Source organism: Nylanderia fulva, unplaced genomic scaffold, assembly GCF_048542155.1.
Source record: "Nylanderia fulva isolate GAGA-0341 unplaced genomic scaffold, ASM4854215v1 Scaffold20, whole genome shotgun sequence".
In the NCBI taxonomy this organism is placed as follows: domain Eukaryota; kingdom Metazoa; phylum Arthropoda; class Insecta; order Hymenoptera; family Formicidae; genus Nylanderia; species Nylanderia fulva.
In genome coordinates, this window is record NW_028190264.1 from 1,399,804 (window position 1) to 1,419,160 (window position 19,357).

General features: G+C 30.8%; 1 protein-coding gene and 1 long non-coding RNA gene across 4 annotated transcripts in view; one reads left to right on the plus strand and one right to left on the minus strand.

Moving 5' to 3' along the window:
• The window catches only part of LOC114944103 (uncharacterized), a 126,093-nt gene that overhangs the window by 103,661 nt on the left and 3,075 nt on the right, over nt 1-19,357 (plus strand). The window lies entirely within an intron of this gene.
• Nucleotides 11,821-19,357, minus strand: part of LOC114944110 (uncharacterized) — a 28,051-nt gene continuing 20,514 nt past the window's right edge. For all 3 annotated transcript variants that reach the window (XR_003822113.2, XR_003822114.2, XR_003822115.2), the window contains 2 exons: nt 12,222-12,434; nt 11,821-11,884 (listed from right to left, as the gene is read on the minus strand). This is a non-coding gene — a long non-coding RNA (uncharacterized LOC114944110). The remainder of the gene's footprint in view (nt 11,885-12,221; nt 12,435-19,357) is intronic.

Consider the following 19,357-nt stretch of genomic DNA (forward strand, 5'->3'; position numbering starts at 1 on the left):
AATTTTACGATAATTTAAAATTCTATTTCTCTCATTTACTTTTAACTTGTAAAAAATTTCCCTCCAAATTTTTCTATTTTCTAGGCCTAATATTTGGATAGGCTACAATATACGTTCCTGACAGATTCGTCTTGTTCATTCTACCGTGTCGGGAAACTCAATTTTAATTATTTTTGACAGTCTCAATAGTCGATTAGCATTCTTAATTTTTATCATTATACTTATTTGCCTATTTTTTAAATTATTTAATTTAGTTCAATACTGTCAAATGAACTATTTATTTGAAACAAATAAATATTTATTTTCTTATATCAAATAAATATTATTAGTTTCAAATAATGATTTATTTGACAGTATTGAAATAAATACTTACAAGAAATAACTAAATTTTCGTTCAGTGTATAATTTCTATTTCAATACAGTTATTATTTACAAAATTAAATAAAAAATTTTACGATAATTTAAAATTCTATTTCTCTCATTTACTTTTAACTTGTAAAAAATTTCCCTCCAAATTTTTCTATTTTCTAGGCCTAATATTTGGATAGGCTACAATATACGTTCCTGACAGATTCGTCTTGTTCATTCTACCGTGTCGGGAAACTCAATTTTAATTATTTTTGACAGTCTCAATAGTCGATTAGCATTCTTAATTTTTATCATTATACTTATTTGCCTATTTTTTAAATTATTTAATTTAGTTCAATACTGTCAAATGAACCATTTATTTGAAACAAATAAATATTTATTTTCTTATATCAAATAAATATTATTAGTTTCAAATAATGATTTATTTGACAGTATTGAAATAAATACTTACAAGAAATAACTAAATTTTCGTTCAGTGTATAATTTCTATTTCAATACAGTTATTATTTACAAAATTAAATAAAAAATTTTACGATAATTTAAAATTCTATTTCTCTCATTTACTTTTAACTTGTAAAAAATTTCCCTCCAAATTTTTCTATTTTCTAGGCCTAATATTTGGATAGGCTACAATATACGTTCCTGACAGATTCGTCTTGTTCATTCTACCGTGTCGGGAGACTCAATTCAGAGAATGCGACGGGTCAGGAAGCAATGGGAAAGTCTCATTTATCGCCAGATCCGTGGGTCGCGCCAGTTTGTCTCAGTATTTCTTTGCGGGTAGTTTGAGAGCGGGCTGTAACGCGGACCTCTGGAGTCGCACAGCGGGTAAAGACGCCGGAAACCTGGGGGTTGGGTGTGCAGAAGCAATTCACTCTAGCGCGACAGAAATATCTGTTGTATATATCGCAAATATCTCATCGTACCGTCCTATTCATTTTTTTCTCTCCGACCGTCGCTGAATTTTCGACGAAAGAAAAGCACTCGAAGAACAACGAAACCATCTCGCTCCTACATCGCTTTAAGATCGATGTTCGCTGTTATCTAAATCAAATTATATAGATGATCATATAGATGAAATTTTGGCGGCATCTTACCTTTATGTAGATAATAAAAATATGTATTATATCAAAAATTTTAACCTTGTACTTTAAATGTAATATTGCATTAGTTTAGATAATATTTCAAATGTTATGTAATATGAAAAATAATTATAAAAAACACTTTATGCACGTATTTAAAAAATAATTGCAATTCTTTTTTCCTAAAAAATATTGCGTACTTTGTAAAAATAATAGTCAAATATGTAATGAGATGAAGAAATATTTCATTTAATTATTATACATATGATTAAAATAATTCGATATAATCAGTGTTTGCTATTATCTAAGAAGCTCGATCTATATCGAGAGAATCGAAAAATATGATATTATGAGATATCGCGCGAGAAAAATGGTGGTTCAAATTTTGTATGATTCTGCTTGCAGTTTATATACAAAATGATCCCCGAAAGAAAGAAAAGTCTTATTGCGAGGCGTTGAATTTTCATGAAAATTTGCGTGTAGATAAAATGCTGTACAGGGTTGAAGAATGTAAACTTCCGAAAAAAGTAAACTTTGCAATCTTCCATCATATGCAAAACACTATGCATATATAAATTTACATGAAAATTGGACACGTCGTCTGATCATCATAAGCCTTCCTGATGCGATATCATATATATATTTCGTCCTCAAAAGTTCTCTCAGAATCTACACACTACATAAAGATAATTTGCACGAAATAAAACTTTATAAACATTCGATTCCGAAGAAAATTTTTCTCCAAAATATTTTATTAAAAATTAACGCAAACTTTAAAAAATATCGATTTAAATAATATTTCAAGTGTTAAATTTACACGAATTCATTGTTAAAAATATTTTGCAAAAAATTTAAGAAAAAATCCAGATAAATTTAACTTTATCTCGCAATATAAATTTTTCCACGGCTAAACAAATCCAAGTTGCATGAATGTTTCATTTTATACGAATTCTCTTCCGGGAGCACGTTTAGCGAACGGCTATAAGAATTGACGAAATGGCTGAAGAAGGAAGTTGCTGCGCGATATAAAAGACCAGCTTTATCATTGAGTAAGAATTTGAAGAGGTCAAAGGCAAAAAGGGATTGCTCCATGCAATATGTATCGGCAAGATATTCCAGTGGCGTTTTATTGTTATGCTTCTTCCTTTCCTTTAGCCTTTCATGTCTCGAACCACCCTCGTCTCAAGTCTCTCTCAAAGTATCCCACAGGGAACGTTTCGCGGTTGTCCTTGAGGCGTCCTTAATTTTTATACGTCGCAAGACGGAAGTAAGCAAGACGGTATAATCAAGGGAATGAAGTTGACCTCGTAATTTTCGCGTTGGAATTTTGCCGGGGACACTCCAAGTCGTTTTATCTCTTTCTCCGCCCGTCATCATCGGAGAAATAATTCTCACAGGAACATCCGTTTCCGATGAGATTGCGATATATACAACGCGATAATTCTGCGAAGAGGATACTCGTAATTTCCTTAACTTCCAGAAGTGGTCAGTGCATTCCGTAGAGAGTAAAATGTAATTACTTAATTGTAATTATGCGGTACAAAGCGGTAGAAACGCAACTTAAAGTGCGACGAAATATCGCTATAGTCAGCTTGCACGTTTAAGAACCCAAACTCGCGAAAATCGTCGGCACTTTCGAAACTTGCTTCTCATTTAAACGAATATCGTGATAATCGCCGTGCACTTCGAGAAATCGAATAATCCGGCAATATTCAGCGATATCATAAGCATGTGCTAAGGATTAAGATTGCAATCTTAGGGATTAACGTCGAGGATGATTGCGCTAAACCCATTTTCTCATTTTAAACATCGGTCAATAGATAAGAAAGCACATATATATATTGTTGAAAAAAATACGAGAATTAATTATTGTCGTAATCAGTTATTTTAAAAAGTAATAGTCCGATCTAATTATAGTCGTATCACAGTGACTACAATTATAATGTTAAGAATTCAATACAAACGAGAATAATTGTTTAAATCTTCGAACGTAATTATTTATCATAATGAGATGTTTATCAAGATTTTTACTGATTTTAATTGCGAATATTTCATCTCCTTTCTCACGTTTAATAATTGTACGATTGAAATGTAATCAGCAAAATTTGAGGAAAGAACTAGCTAAATATAAAGATGTTAATCATTCTTCAATTATAAATGCCACTTTTATTACAATAGCCCTTTGAAAAATCTCCTCGACTCGCTAATCGCCTCTAAAACGAGAATGAGAACTGTTCTCGGAATCTTTGACAATGGTACAGCTAATCTTCAACTTCGTTCGAAGTTCATTATTTTAATTGGAATTCTCGGATCGAACATTCTACTCGCCGTTGAAAAGAGATTGCGCAGGAAAAGAGAAGCCAAGGCACGATTTATTGTTCGAAGATTTTGTCACGATTTAAATTAATTCCATTTTACCTATATATGAATCGTTTAATAAAATTCTGACACGTTTGATGAAATTCTTATTATAATACTACTACAGCATTATTTATTTCTTCATTCAAGTCTATATATAAATATTTTATTATTTTAAAAAATAATCAATTAAATAAATGATTTATAATAAATTTAATATAATTATTAAATATATTATAATTAATAATATATCTATATATATATATATAAAAAATATATATAAATTTTATTAATTATTAAATATTTAATAATATATAATTCTAATGACTTATGAAATTTTATTCTAATAGAATTTTATTTTGTTTGAATCTTTTTTACGCTTGATATCGAATTTTCTATTACGCACTTGTACTCGTACTTGCACAAAATCTGTCTTCCTCATTTTAAATCTCTTGGTTATTAAGATATTTAATTTAAGAGATGTAAAGAGAGAGATACGTCACTGTGTGACATTTTCATTAAAAAAAAGTCAGCGTAGATCAAAGAAGCCCAACAATAAAAGTAATTCCGGCAAGATCTGTTCAAGGCTCAAAGAAGTGAAGTCTACATTCGAACTGACCGTGGCTGGCTTTATTCTATGGATCACGACGCAAACGTTGAATTTAATTTGAATGTTCGCTCGTCGTCGCAACGCGGCGGAGATGGAAGTGAGAGGCAGAGCAATTATCATTAGCAGCTCTCTCGGCGGCTTCTTGTTACCAAAATTAATTCAATTGCTCCGATGGCCCTCGGACGCGTTGTAGCGACGAGGGTTTTCGGCGATTAGAACAACAGGGCTTATCTCCATATCGGATTGATCGATGGGCTACATGGGAGAACGATGTATCGACCCGTTCGTATCTTATCAAATATTACGACGCGGACAAAATGCTGCTAAATTATTGCGTCGAAATAATTTTGAAGAAGAAGAGTATAGGACCTTTAAAAGTGATGATTTTAGATTTAATTTAACAGGGTGTCCAGCAGACTCGATGAATTTTCCTTTTTCAGATTTTCCAAAACCAACAATTTATTTTTTCCCTTTTATTAGTATTATTTATGGTATTATTTTTTAATATTATTTAGACTTACTTAGGCTTTTTAGTATTATTTTTCCCAAATATATATAATTTGCATATATCTATATGATAAATCAATTCAATGTTAAATCATGAAATCCTGAGATATTTTTATTTATATTAATTCAAATTTTATTTTTAATATGTTTTAACAAATTATAATACATATAATTTAATATATTTAATGGTATCTAATATCACAACAAAACTATTAAATAAAACATTTTTAATCAAATTAATGTATTAAATTTTAATAAAAAAATGAATTAAAATGAAGTTCTTGAACAATATTATAATTCTTGAGCAATGTTATAATATATTTTGAAATATATAATACATTGAAATAAAATAACACGACGATGAAAATATAAATTAACGAACACGTTGTAGATGAATCGATTTTTAACAACACAGAAAATTAGCGTGCTGGGAGTCAAAAGAAAAGTTCATATTTATTTAATAAAAAATTTCAAATTATTGAGACAAATGTAGAATAACGTGAAAAAATCCAGATAAATAATAAAATTTCCTGACCTTTCTCTGACAATTCCAGATTTATAAAATTCCCAATCCCCAGTTTTCCAGATTTCCTTGACCGCTAGACACCCTGTTTAAATCTAAGTTATTTTTCAATAGAACTGTTTTTTAAATAATCATGAATTAGCCCAGGAAACGACAAGCTTAGTTGGCTTTATTTAATTTTTCTTTTCCGTCCGAAAAAAAAAAATATTAAATTACTGACTCTCTATCCGTGAATTCGGAACTGACGAATTTTCGGATCGACTTCTCTTCTTTGGATTCCAATTAAATTTCGCGGCCGGTGCTTGTCTGCGGAAACCGATGCGTTCGGATAAATCCTTTTTTTCCTCGCGTCAATTAAAATCGTCCTGCGCGCTTTTGAAAAGTCCATACCTTTTCCCTCCTCTAACCTCGCTTCGACTTCAACTTCATGGCATCGCTTTTGAAATATCGATCGCATTTAATAACAAAACAGAGGGAATTTTTTCTATTACTTATTTCTGCGTGATACAAATAAAAAATAAATTTATTAACTGCGATCTAGAATCAGAAATCTAAGTACGTTTTTTTATGGAGCCGTTCTTTATATAATACCCTATATTTGAATAGATATTAAAAATAACATAGAAATAAAATATTATTATAGAGAGAAAGTTTACATATATTCACAAAATTACATAAAATTCCCACCCTAAATATATCGAAACTATTAAGGAGTTTGATTTCTTTTAAAATGCTTCTACCACAGTATTCTGCCGGAACTGTTTTAGAAGCGATGGTTTGAAGTGGTATTTTTTTGGCGAGATGCATTCTATCTACAATTATACAATTATGCGATGGGATACATACGTCGAATATCAAGTTTAACTCTACGCCATCGGCAATGGAAGATTTTGAGACGCTTGTGCATTTCGGTTTGTGTAAGTTTCTGTGTCCGCGTCTCTTCCTTTCCCTTTACCTTTAAACCGAGAAATCGAATCCCCAGTTGAGTACACTCTACCCTCCTTTGTCCTCCGCCTTTCTTGTTGTCGACGCAATTCTCTTGAAAAATCATCGCCACATCTATTTTTATTCTACACTTCCTCCTGTTCCAAGTCCTACTAGTTTAACGAAAAAAGCGAAGAGAAGCACCGATTCGCTATTATAAATGATGAATTAAATTCGATGTCTTGTAGAAAAATTATTATCTATCGACATATATAGATTTAGAATTCAAAAAATAGGGGAAATAATAAAAAAATAATATAAATTTGTTTATTATTAATTAATTTATTTTATTACTACTAAAAGAAAAATCAGAAATTAGTACGCATACTTATAAGTAAGCATTAAAAAATGCTTTTTCAAAAAAATGTTTATGCATATGATGCAGACTGGTTTCCATGAATATATTTTCTATTTTCTTTTATTAGTCATTTTTCAAAAATAATAATTTTTTATTTCAAGAATTTAATTTTTGTAAAGAACAATTGTTCCAAAGTAATGTACATATAATGCTAATCGCGTTACCAATAAATTAAAGATTTTTTAGATAATCTCTTATATAGAATTATCCATCGTTCTTCAAAATGCGTAAATTTAAAAATTAAGATTAATAAAGTATTTACAATTTTATCATCTTCCACTTATATATATATATTTTTCGATTCTTAAATCTCTTTATGGATACCGATAATAATCTTTTTTTTTTAATGCACCAGACATCGAAATTCGATCTATAACCACATAATTTTTACATTTTAAGTAGAAAAGGGATAATTAGACAAAGATAATTTCGTGATATAATGGCAATTTCGTGCAGTGAATTCTTTTGCGTAGTTACATCGTTCGACTTTTTCAATCTCCTCTTCCTTCGAAGAAGACCAAGATATCTCCAGATTTCTCAACTCTCTCTACTATCTCTTATTCCCTCTTTCTGTGTTTGTTTTCCCTTTATAAATTACCTATCGAAGATGGAGACTATTTGACCTGGACCGACCTCCTCAGATTCCAGTTGAAATGATAATGGTCGAGGTACACACCAGGGATGTTTAAATCCTGCCCCTCTGCTTTCCATAAATAATTGCCGGTGAAAATGGAGTAGATTCCCCAGTGGCTCAGACCAGAACAAGTTTCATTTCTCGATTATCCGGATCGACGGAGGGTTCTTGCATATTTTCTATGCACGTCTCCTCACGAATAATTGAGCGACCGTCCCCTCCTTCCATCCAGGAAAGTTCAAAGAAGAGTAGCACCCCGAGGTGCTTGCTAATGCTGATTAACGACGGACCCGTAATTTATTCCTCGTAGTTCGCATCCACATTGCGTTTTAATCAAGCTTAATGGGGTTCTTTGGATCCACGCATTGCATAATGTCCGAACGTTATGAATTGAATTCAAAAAGACATCGCCTCGAGTATAAGATAATAATATATCCTTATTATTATACATAATAATAATTCTTATTGTGTTTGATATATTAAATTGTAAGCAATAATAAACGCGACGTAAAATGCTGGTCGCAACAAAGTGACAGCTATCAGCTGATATGATGTGTGTGCGCGCGTATCCATCCGTATTTAAAAAAATTAAATTAGTAAACTAAAAGAAAACATAAATTATATAAGATATTAATAATAATTCTTATTGTGCAATTTGATATATTAAATTGTAAGCAATAATAAACGCGACGTAAAACACTGGTCGCAACAAAGTGACAGCTATCAGCTGATATGATGTGTGTGCGCGCGTATCCATTCGTATTTAAAAAAATTAAATTAGTAAACTAAAAGAAAACATAAATTATATGAGATATTAATGATAATTCTTATTGTGCAATTTGATATATTAAATTGTAAGCAATAATAAACGCGACGTAAAACACTGGTCGCAACAAAGTGACAGCTATCAGCTGATATGATGTGTGTGTATGTGTGTGCGCGCGTATCCATCCGTATTAAAAAAAATTAAATTAGTAAACAAAAAGAAAACATAAATTATATGAGATATTAATAATAAGTCTTATTGTGCAATTTGATATATTAAATTGTAAGCAATAATAAACGCGACGTAAAACACTGGTCGCAACAAAGTGACAGCTATCAGCTGATATGATGTGTATGTATGTGTGTGCGCGCGTATCCATCCGTATTTAAAAAAATTAAATTAGTAAATTAAAAGAAAACATAAATTATATATGAGATATTAATTAATACAAACTAATTAAAAAAAAATAAGATAATATTAAGATCGAAATAACACAAAAAGGTGGAAATAATAGATAAGTAGAAATGACAGATAAGAGTGAGAAGTCATTTACATCATAAAGAAGATCATAGAATAACATAAAATTATGAGTAATGTAAAAAGCCGTTGCAGTTCTAAAAAAGAAAAAAGATGAAAGAAAGAGGAAATTGAAATATTTCACGGATAAATAGAAAAAGAAACTTCGAAATAAACCACATCAACATAATCAAATAAGGACAGAATAAGAAATTGCGTGACAAGAAATTTTTAAGATAAGAATAGAACATGACAGGGGATAGAACATTCGGAAAATAAGGCATTTGGCATTTAACTAACAATAAAACGTGACGTTCAAAAGACCAAAAAGAATCAATATGCAAACTAAGAATCTTAATATTATCGTAAAAATCAATAAGAACATTATGTGAAAGAAAATGTCAAAAGGTTGAAGACGAGATACGCGCGCTCGAAGAGAGGAAAATCAATTTATTTTAAGGAGAACGATTTGAGTTGATTGTCCCTTAATTATAGTAACTAGATATTATATGTTATTTATGAAAATTTCTCTCGAGAGAAATATCTGTCCTACTAAGAAATGTTTTTATAGAAGTTATTTATAGATATATAATTTTTATTATCAATATTATCTAATTAATAATTTATAAAAATAATATAAAAATATTCTCTCTCTCTCTCTCATGATAAAAATATATTGATTCCATTCATTAAAAATGTATGTGTATGCGTATATATAGCTAATTTAAAGATAATATATATATAATAAACTAAATAATTATTTAAAGCTCTAATTCATTCATATTATAATATAGAATGGTTTGGAATTTGAGTTATCTATTCATAGCATTAAAATATTTTTCATAGTTAGTTTGGTAAATATAACTTCAAGTTTTAAAAATGTAAGCTACCTAGTTGCAATACGGAAGTGACGATATGTTTCAATGTTTCCTTGCAAAACATGTGTGTATGAAAGAACAGTATTATCAAAGAGAAAATTTTGCACGCGTTATTTGCTTTTTCTTTTCATCAAATCCTTCATTTCCCGTTCGCGTAAATACGGATCGCAGTGAGTTGTAGACTCCGAGTGCACGTAGAAATGACTATGCATTTGCGCATACAACATCGTATCTAGAAACAAGGATGGCGCCAAGTTTCTAGAAACGTAGAATAGATGTTTGTGATTAATATATATGCGGGTTGCATGTTCTGTAGCTATCTCTTTCAACTTGAGAACCCTCTTACTTATCTAAAGTAAATTTCTTAGCAGAGTTCGGTTCAGAAAACCGTCTTTTTCGTGATTTTTTAATCGTCAACGTTAAATACTTGCTAACTAAATCCCCTTAAATTAAAAAAAAAAATAAAAATAGCTCTAGCTATTTCAAAAACCTTATAATTTTAATTGCTGATAATTCAGAATTATTAATATTATCAATTAACTAAAAATCACTTTTATATCACTGAATTTAAAAAACCTATTTCAGTGTTTAAAGCAGCGCAAGATTTTTTATTTTCTAGCATGAATCCACTGCTAGAATATTTCTATGATATATTTGTCTTTATTATTTTTTATATTAAGAAATTAATAATAACACATAGCAGGCTTGGCACACGGAGCGATTTCCCGAAACAATTATCTCGATAAAGATGTTCCTTGCACGGGCAAACATCTGGTCGATAAGAAACGGAAGCTAAAGTTATCCGGACAAAACAACGGACACGAGAGCGTCACTTTGCTGACGGCAAAAACTGTCACGAGACGTCTGCAAAGTCGCTTGTGTGCATGCATTTACAACTTGCGTTGCAAAGATGCTGGATAGAGACGAGAATAATATCTCGTGATAAAAACATATGTTTCGTCATAATTCACGAATAATTAAAAATATAAATGTTTACTTACTTTTTGATCAAAGCTTCTTCCTCAGAAAATATAATTCAACAAAACTAGATACATATATACAAGAATTCACACTTAAAATAATATAATATACAAAATCGCAAAGTTAACAAGCCACGTTTTGTCGACCTTAATAATAGATAATATTTAATTTTTTTTTTTTTTACGTTAATAAATTTAATATTATTGAGTATCGTATATCCGATACTTCGTAATAATATCTTTATGGTAAAATACTGATCGTGAGACGTAATACTTCAAGATATCTATACAAGCTTAATGTTATCGCACTTGTGTGGAGATGCTTAGAGAGTCACCGTATATTCTCACGTTACAAGCACGAAATACAACGTAACCGATCCTACCGAGCATGTAAGATATACATACGGTACCGGTAACCGTCACATCTATTCACGATTTAATTGGTATCAGTTACGCCTTAACCATGTTAAGGATATAGGCAATGTGCTACGTATTTTAGCTCGATTCATTTAGCATCTTGATTAATTACCTGCAAGCTTTACATTCCGAACGGTTTATGCTTTAAAGAAGCATGTATTTATCGAGCTAAGAAAAGGGTATATGAAGCTGGCGTCTCATTTCGATATCTATAGATATAGGTGTCCGATTTTCTTTAATTTAATTTACTTAATATTTTTTATTTTTAAAAGACAGAATTCTTCATAAAACTGATAAATTTTTTAATCTTGATAATTACTAATAAGGAAAATGCCATAAGACAACGTGAAGGTGGCCAAACATTTTCGTTGCTTTAATGATCAGGACTATTTGTTTAAATTACAAGAACTTTAGAATTATTAAAAATAAAGCTACAATAATTCATTATAATAATTATCTTAATTATTTATTTTCACGAAATGAGACGCTTCATGCACTCCCCTTTACCACAATAGAAATATGTTATAAAACAATTTCTCACTCACCAATACGTGCGAGAGCAGAAAACACAGCACGTTGATTGATCTGAAAACAAAACATTCAAATTATTTATATACATGTGTATATGTACGAGGTGTTTTAAAAGTCTGAAAACGATGCAGTTGAAAAAAAATATTTTTATTTTGCATACCTTATAGTTGTCTCGCTGTCGCCCGATGCCTCCTCGGACCTCCTCCTCCTCTCTTGGTAGCACTCACGACATTCGCGAAAACACGAATAATTACGATCGCCCAACACTTTACACGGCACTCCCGATCCGTGAAACTTTACACGGCACTCCCGACGTGCGAAATTTTGCACGGCACTCCCGATGCGCGTATTTCGCGTAAATTGTACAATGTCTGTGAACAAATAAATTACATAAATATTAGAATGATCTTATTATTTCGCATTATAACATACACGATATAAATATGTAAGTTAGAATTAATGCAATGGATATATCCACGAGTTGAATTACATAAGAGACTTTTCTATAGTTATTCTATTTTCTAAAAATTTACACATCTTCTCAATAACATTTCTTTCGAAAAACATGATTTTTGTTTAAATATCTCTTTAAAGGTCGAGAAAAAATTTGTACATTATTTTTTAAAAAATGTGTCCATATTAATTACTTTGAAATAATTTATTGTACATTAGTAGGTATTTCCCTATATAGATATATATTTTGCATACCTCACAATTGTCCTGCTGTCGCCTGATGCCTCCCTGGGCCTCCTCCTCCTCTCTTGATCCTTCGTAGCACTCGCGAAAACACGAATAATTACGATCGCCCGACACTTTACACGGCACTCCCGATCCGTGAAACTTTACGCGGCACTCCCGACGCGCGAAACTTTACACGGCACTCCCGACGCGTATCGCACGCGTATTTCGTGTACATTGTACCTGTGAACAAATAAAATACATACATATATTAAAACAATCTTATTTCAATATCCGTAGTTGTAGGTATAGTTAATATTTTTTTGCTTTTATAAGGCAGAACTCTCTTTTTAAAATTCATATAAAACTATAAATTTAATAATTATTTTTTTTAAAGATTATTTCTTAATTATTTATAAGTTTTACTATTTTTTACATGCAGTATATACATATACAATTTCTTAAAACTTTTAATTTAAAATTAAAAGAAAATTAAAAAATTGATAAGAGAAAAAATAACACTCAAGAAGTTGTCATTGGTTTCTTTATAATAAAGTTAATTGAAACGTGTATTATCGACAAAAAGTATATCACATCTACTTGTTCACTTCCGTGAATGATGGAAAAATAAGCGAAATTCTTTCAAGAGATATAATCGGTTGTTTTCTTAACTACGTTATGGAATATAATAGAATAATTATTTCCCTTAAAAAAACAGAATATTATTTTTCCGACAAATATAACTTTAATTATATCGAGAAAATATTTACCCCTAGAACGAAAAAAAACTTTTGTTCGCGGACTTTCCTTTTTCCCAACCGATTAATTTCTCCTTATAATTGCGTCGGCTTTTCGGCATTCGCGTATAAATCTCCGTCACGAACAGTTTTTCTCGATTCTTTCTCACGTTTGTTTTCTCATCTCATGTAATGCCATCTTAATTCAGTTCGTATTCAAGGTAAAAGAGAAAATCGAATTCATAAAAAAGGAGACGAATTAATATCAGAATTGATAGTAATCTTTAGAGTACGCAAAATCCACTTAACTAAAAATCTAATTATATAAGATAAAAACGTAATTGCAATTTATTATAAACTATAAAATAGATTATATAGCTCTTTAAATAAAAAAAGAAATAAAATATACATTCCATCTAATTTTATCTTATTTGCATAAATATTTTAGATCTTGTATTTTGTCGTTGGCAAAGCAACTCAAAGAGAGAGAAAGACAGATAATATCGAGATATCCGCCATAAGGGAATCAGCATAATGGATAGCGCGGTAAAAGCATACTCGAATGTACGGTACAATCGCGAGGAATAGGGAGATTCAAAGAGAAGAATCGCCGGAAGGGAATGGAAGGAATTCGCTGCTGTAGAGACCGACCGATCGACCACGATGGACCATTTTTATCTTTCCATCCCCGAAACATTTGACTTTCTTTATTTGATTTAACCAAGCTTATTTTTTCCATCATTTTTAACAAAAACAAAAAATGTAGAAAATGTCACATGTCTAGATTCAATTATTATCGAATAAAATAATATAAATATTAATACTTAAAAAATATATTAAGAATTATTTTTATTAAAATTATTATTTACTCAAAGAATTTTTCAAAACATGTACAATACTTTAGAAAAATATATACATTCATCTGTATTTTTATTTTATCACTTCCATTACTCCAATTTTTTAATTGAAAAAAGCTATTGTTTCTAAAATATCTTATAAAAATATTCAATTTAAAAAATAATTCTATATAAACTACATTTTATAGGAATAAACAAATTTTATGCATACACATATATTGCAAAATTAACATTACGAAAATAATAGTTGCAGATCTATATTCAAAAAAGTAATGTGAGAATCACATGCGCGGTTTTATTTTTCGTTTCCTTCTATATCATTCATATTTAAAACGTTATACGAGTACAATGTGCATTATGCAAACTCCAATTTTCATATTTTCCTCTCTTCCGTATCATTTCATTGCTCATCAACAGATATGACGGTAATTCAAGTGTAATACATACACTTATTACGTGGACATAACGTTAAACTGGTTTACCGGTATAATTAGCATTTCATTGTCATCAAATTACACTTTTCGCAGTGCCGACGTGGCGCAATTACATACGTGCTGTTACGTAATACGAGATACTCATATCAATTATCCTTTGTGGTATCGACAATGCGCGTAGATATATGTGCGTTTATCATTCCTCAAATTTGCAATTAATCGTGATGTGATTAATGTCAGGATTCGCCAATGCATTTTGTTAAAATTACGGCACTATTCTAAATACAATCATAATTAAGATAAAAAATATACAGTTGAAAGAGAACTTTATCTTTACGAACAAAAACTTTCTAGAAAAAAGCATTTTAATATGGGCAACTCTTGAAAATCTTCATTTAAAAATTTTCCCAACTCTTCACGTATATTAAGATTAGTAGCATGCATTTCTCAAAAGTGTATATTGTTTAATATATGCATTTAATATAATTCTTTCTTTCTTTCTTTCTCTCTCTCTCTCTTTCTCCTTTTTATTGTTCACTAATCCGTCTCTTTATTTGTGCTGTTAGTTATTTTACGTCTTTAGTCTTTGTATATTTATAATTTTCTTTTTTACAGTACCATGTGTTGAAACAAAAATAATTCGAGGACATTGCATTCTTTTCTCCTTTTTATTGTTCACTAATTTCTCTTTATTTGCGCTTTCAGTCTTTTGTCTTTACGAACGTCTTTAGTCTCATTTATAATTTTTTTTTAGTTCCGGGGAAAAATGTTTTATATATAACAATATAAAATTATATAGAAATATATAAAATTATTTTATAGTTTCATATATAATTTGACATAATTATATATGAACCCTTATAATTTAAATATAAATTTATATAATTATGTATATAAAAATGGACACATTTCACGTATAATTTTACGATGATATGTATATATAATTGTACAATTATTTCTATACAATTATATATAAAAAATTGTTGTCCGAGGTACCATGTGTGTTGAAAGAAAAATAATTCGAGGACGCTGCAAAGTTTGCAAAGCTGCGTTTGGCAGCTGCACTCGCAAATGCACAAGGGCATACATTAATTAATTAAATTATAAACGAGCTCATTCATACATGAGAAAGGGAAACAGAGGGTTGGAAAGAGGGATTCGTGGCAACGCGATATTTCGCGGCAACGTTGATGCAACAGTACGACGCGCGAGTATCTACATAAATTAATTGTGTGAGATACGCACATGTGATGCGTAATGGGCCACGCACACCGCACGCACGGCCTGCATAATAATTGCACGTACATAAACGGGATAGGAGGAGGAGATGAAACCCGGATATAACGCTCGAGTATCGTTTGCTTTACCTACAAACGCGCGTTTGCCGACGGTAATCGTTATCTAATGAAACAGTCGGCCGGCAAATAGAGTTGGATTGAATTTACTGTTACCGCTACACGTGGCCGGAATTTACCGATGGACGCCTAAAATCAATAGAGTCTATTTAACGTTACTTTACAGTTCATGCTGACATTTCAAACCCGGAATATTTGCAGTTGCGCGCTTCTAACTCGTCTCCCTCGTGGCTTTCGACGTTTGATCGTGTCAATTTTATCTTTTGCCCACAGCCGCACGTATATGTCTATCTATAGTCTATGCAAAAGTGTTTAACTTATCCCGCCACTTTGTTTGGCTATTTCCCATTTGATTGTTGCTCCTAATAATATCAAAAAAATATTTTATTTTTGTGTAGCGCATTCAACAGTATTATATTTAAAATAGGAACGATATATTTAATTCGACCCAAACTAGCCAAGAATTTTTATTTTATTTCCACAACGTTTCGACCATCTGTTTTTGGTCCTTTTCAAGTGAAAAATTCCTTGATAAAAGCGCAGTTAGTTGACACTCTGTCATGATTATTAAATAATATGATCATCGGAATTTTTAAAAACATTTGAAATAACTTTGGAAGGACCAAAAACAGATGGTCGAAACGTTGTGGAAATAAAATAAAAATTCTTGGCTAGTTTGGGTCGAATTAAATATATCGTTCCTATTTTAAATACCACTAGCGACGTTTTAAGTATTCAATTTGAGTATTATATTTATCGCACCATAAGCTGGATGAAAAAAGGCTCGTCATGAGCGTAGAAAATTTTCTGACCATCTTTATTTTACTTTTTATCGCCTTCATAATATCGTATTTACGCGGGACCGATGATATTTCACTGGCAGCTACCTTGCGGAGCTTCGGTTTATCTTATTGAGGTTAAATAGAAAAAAGGAAGATGAGAGCAAGAACTTAGAGAAAAGCAAAACGAGAAATCGAGAAGCACGAAGTGAGCCTATCAACGGAAAAAGAAAGAATATACACCAAGAAATTGCAGCAGAGCGACATAAAAAAACTGGAATAAATAAGGTGACAAATCAGTTTTTTCTTCCCAGGAAAAATTTTTTATATATAATTATATAGAAATAATTGTATAATTATACATATAATTGTAAAATTATATGTGAAATATGTCCATTTTTATATATAATTATATATAAAAAATATTTCACATATAATTTTGCGATTATATGTATAATTTTATATATTTCTATATAATTTTATAAGTATTGTTACATATACAAATTTTTTTCCCAGGTTCACTGAACGAATTATGGAATAAATAATTTATAATTCGCACAAAGTCTAATTCTTTTACATAATTTTCATAGTTAAAGCAGACTACAAATGACGGATTTACTTAATCTTTACATAAGTCGTTCGAATTGTCACCTTTACGCCTTACTCCGAAGAAACTGAAAGGTCGGTTAGCCGAAAGGATCCCTAAGGATATTTGTTTAAGCACTGAGACCGCAGAGTTTCCCACAATTTCCCGTGGAATTTACGCTTTCGAGAGCTCTCGTATATTTTCACAACACGTCATCTTCCGCGCTTCAAGCTTGCGATTGAAATTTCCGAAAATTTCCACACCAGATGTGTGACACATAAATCTCTGCATTCTTATTATATAAACCCAAAATATAAATTTATGAATCATTTTTTATCATATAAGATATCAATAAATAATTATCTGAAATTTTGAATAATTTCGAAACGTTTTGAAATTTATATTATGTTTTATATTAAGTTATATATATATTTCTAACGTTTCTTCTCAAATAAGAAAAATGGAGAACTAGCTACTAATTTTATGGAAAATCATCTGCGGGATATAATATAAATTGTAATATTTTACACGTTTCTTTTTTCCACTCGCGTTTATGTAAATAACGTATACACAAGGAAGAAAAAGCTTATTAATACCTTTTTTGTACTGTAGTAAATGGAGATAATTAAAATTCTAAATAAGATATATCTTTCTCTCTCTATCTCCTCCGCATATATTTCATGCAGTTTATTATCCGTGTAGGAAAAAAATGAACAATACCCGGATGAAAAACCCGCCGACGTAATTTTGAGGTCCGCGATAAAATCCTGAAATATATATATAGATATACAGGGTGTCCCACAACTGGCAAAAAAGTTTTTAATGGCAGAATCCTGGTATTCGGAGACGATTTTTCCTCAGCAAAAATGTCGAGACATCAATAATTTTCAAATTATAAGCAGTTGAAAATAAAAACTTTTTAGGAAACTTAAGCCTTGTGGAAATAAAATATTATCAGAACTACATTATTCAGTTAATTTTAGGTAGAGTTTGCTTTAACAGAATAATTTTAATATAAGGCTTACAAGGGAAGTTAGGCAACCCGGAAATTCAACAAATTCTGAAACTTGGTGTACAAGTAGAATGATTTTTAGCTTCTCTCGTTTTATCTCGACAATTATTCAAGATATATAAAAAATCATTTTTGAGGATTAATAATTTTAAAAAATTATTTTTTCAAAATTTTATTACGTGGTTAGATAAAGGTTTTTTCGATTTTTTCTTTTCGAGAAAAACTAAAAACCATTCTACTTATGAAGGGTGTTTTCACCCTTCTTTCACAAAAATAGTTTTGTGTTATGAATAAACTATTCTACTTGTACATCAACTAACTTCCCTTATTAATTATAAAGACACATAATAACAAAAATTGGGAACATGCTAAAAACGATGGCTTCCCTCAACATTTTCACTAAGGAAAAATCGTCTCCGAATGATAGCAGGAATCTGCCATTAAAACTTTCTCTGGGACACCCTGTATGTGTGTATACATACATATATTTTAAAAAATACATAATTTTAAAAAATTATTTTATTCAAAATTTTATTAACGTGATTAGATTTTTTCGATTTTTTCTTTTCGAGAAAACCATTCTACTTATGAAGGGTGCTTTCACCCTTCTTTCACAAAAATAGTTTTGTGTTATGAATAAACTATTCTACTTGTACATCAACTAACTTCCCTTGTTAATTATAAAGACACATAATAACAAAAATTGGGAACATGCTAAAAACGATGGCTTCCCTCAACATTTTCACTAAGGAAAAATCGTCTCCGAATGATAGCAGGAATCTGCCAATAAAACTTTCTCTGGGACACCCTGTATGTGTGTATACATATATATATTTTAAAAAATACATAATTTTAAAAAATTATTTTATTCAAAATTTTATTAACGTGATTAGATTTTTTCGATTTTTTCTTTTCGAAAAAACCATTCTACTTATGAAGGATGCTTTCACCCTTCTTTCACAAAAATAGTTTTGTGTTATGAATAAACTATTCTACTTGTACATCAACTAACTTCCCTTATTAATTATAAAGACACATAATAACAAAAATTGGGAACGATAAAAACGATGGCTTCCCTCAACATTTTCACTAAGGAAAAATCGTCTCCGAATGATAGCAGGAATCTGCCATTAAAATGTTCTCTGGGACACCCTGTATGTGTGTATACATACATATATTAAACGCCGTTAGTGCGGCGCGTAATTGCCGAGTTGTTTTCGCGCCATAAAACTGGCAGTCGCGAGTCGCGAGAAATCACTCCTGCACCGAGAATAAACGAGCCGCGCCGTTGTTTCTCATTTCTTGATCGCGAACGTAGTCCGCGTTTAAAGTTCAGCGACGCGGAACTTCCGGCTCGACGAGTTATCCTCTCGCGTCACTCCACCCTCTTTTCCACCCTCCGGTAG